The sequence below is a fragment of the Tiliqua scincoides genome, chromosome 4, assembly GCF_035046505.1.
Source record: "Tiliqua scincoides isolate rTilSci1 chromosome 4, rTilSci1.hap2, whole genome shotgun sequence".
Taxonomy (NCBI): Eukaryota; Metazoa; Chordata; class Lepidosauria; order Squamata; family Scincidae; genus Tiliqua; species Tiliqua scincoides.
In genome coordinates this window covers 99,243,271-99,245,667 of record NC_089824.1, presented here as the reverse complement: position 1 = coordinate 99,245,667, position 2,397 = coordinate 99,243,271, and positions in this window count along the sequence as shown.

The window sequence follows — 2,397 nt, the reverse complement described above, 5'->3', positions numbered from 1 at the left end:
GGTTAGGGCGAGCAGATATAATTCACTACAGACTTACACACGCTTAAGACTACAGAAATCAATGGGTTTACACTCATCCTACACAGTGCTTGATTGTTCTTCATGGGCTAAAGGCATGGCAAGCATTGTGGTAAACAGATAAATCTCTCGGGAGCTCTCCTAAAGGACAGCAAATATTTCTTTTGCCTTTCTTCATATGGATATAAAGCCAATTGTCTCTTTCAGATGGGGTCTTGTAAGAATGTCTTACATCACAGGAGGAATTCCCTGATGACCTGCAGTGAGAAAGAGAAGGGTATAGCTACCTCTGTAACAGCAGAAGACATGTTGATTGTTTTTTTTAACCACTTGAAGGGTGGCGAACAAGGAAGCTCGCTTCCAAAATGGCCATGTTCACAGAACTCAGAAAAATGGGCATGAATTGGCTGGGGAAAAAAAAATCCCACGATTGTAATAGACCCATTTATATTATGCTCAGGGGGACTTCGGGGAGCCAACCAATCCATGCAAGAATTGTGAGAGCTTGAAGGGGCCCAGGAAGATTAATCACCGCTAGGATGCAGATCCGGTGCATTAGGTGAAAAGATAAATGTGTAAAATACTGTGTCAAAACCCATGGTGTGGCCCGCACGGTAATTCAGGGTCAGTAATTGAACTTCACTCTAATTATTCTGGAGAGATAATATTAACTTACAGTTGAGTGTGAAAGAGAGAGTCCATAATTCATCACTCGATGGGGCTCCTCATTGCATTGTGTTATTGAAATATGATGGCTCTCCTTTTATCCTGTCATAATGACAACTGATGTGCTTATTTTCTTTCTCTGTGCCTCCGGGGGATGATGAAATAGTAAGCAAACATTTTTTTCTCTGGAAAGAGCAGCACTTTATCACACTGGCTTCATCTTTGAAAAAGCACTTGCAAAAGCACAGTTTCCAGAACCTAAATTTCTCCTTCTACCCTAGCCTTCTGTGATGGATTATTTATTGACAGCCATATCAAAAATAGCAGGATAACTTCCTCTGACCAAGACAACCAGACTTTTCTCTTTTTCTTAAAGAGCTGCTGCTAGCTTTAATAGGCTCAATCGGTAGGTTACTCAGATACAGGTGTAGAAAGGGCCCAATTCTATCCAACTTTCCAGCATCGATGCAGTTGCAATCCAGCCCAAAGATAAGGGAACAAACATTCCCTAACCTTGAGGCCTCCGTGACTGCCCTACTACCACAGAATGCAACATGCAACCCATTAGAATGGCTGCATCAGCAGTGGAAAGTTGAATAGAATTGGGCTTTTAATCAGTGGTTAAGACTGAGGGGCACAGTTTTTGAGCTTATTTTGGTTCTGGTGTGTTACTGGAACAGGAAGTGCAAAAGACCTTACCTTTGGCAATGCATGGTAGCTTTTATTTATTCATTTGTATGAATAGGAAGAAGGATAGGATGCAGTGCATGTTGGTGCAGCTGTTCCCACCAATCTTCTGCACTCATTGTCACTCTCCCTCTCCCCTATACGCTCTCCCTGTTTTCCCCCTCTCTCTTCGCAGCTTGGCATTGGACTTACCTGTTCCATTGGGCACCCTCAACCTTCCCACTGGTGGAACCTGGAGGTTGAGCTATCACAAAATGCTTTATGGTACATGCTTGTGACAGATTGCGCTGGCACAGTGCACACTCCTCCAGCACTGAAGGGAGACACGATTGTGCCAAGAATAAGCCCAAGATTTTAAATTCATCATAAGCTCATCTTAGTAAAACAAAAAGGTTAAGGTACCATTTTAAGAGGCAGGCTACCCAGTCAAATTCAGGCTATAAGGTAATACAGGATGCTTATGTCATAAAATGGGGAATCAGGTGGAACTTGTAGATTAATTTAGGGCACAATCCTAACCCCTTATGTCAGTGCTTTCCAGCACTGGCATAGCGGTGCCAGTGGGACATGTGCTGCATCCTGCAGTTGGGTGGCACTCACGGAGGCCTCCTCAAAGTTAGGGAATGTTTGTTCCCTTCCCTTCCCCCAGAGCTGCATTGCACTTATGTCAGTGCTGGAAAACAGTGACATAAGGGGTTAGGATTGTGCCCTTAGTAGCATAGAGTGCCATCTTTAATCCCCATTTTTTTACCATATATGTATATTCTTTCTTTCTTTCTTTCTTTCTTTCTTTCTTTCTTTCTTTCTTTCTTTCTTTCTTTCTTTCTTTCTTTTTCTTCTTGTCTGTCTGTCTGTCTGTCTGTCTGTCTCTCTCTCTCTCTCTCTCTCACACACACACACACACACACACACAAAAACACACACATTATTCTGTTATGTTTTCCTCCTAAAACAACCACCCTCAACTTTAAAAGAACATGGTGATAGTGTGATTAATGTGACCTGCTGAGGGTTAGGACATGACCC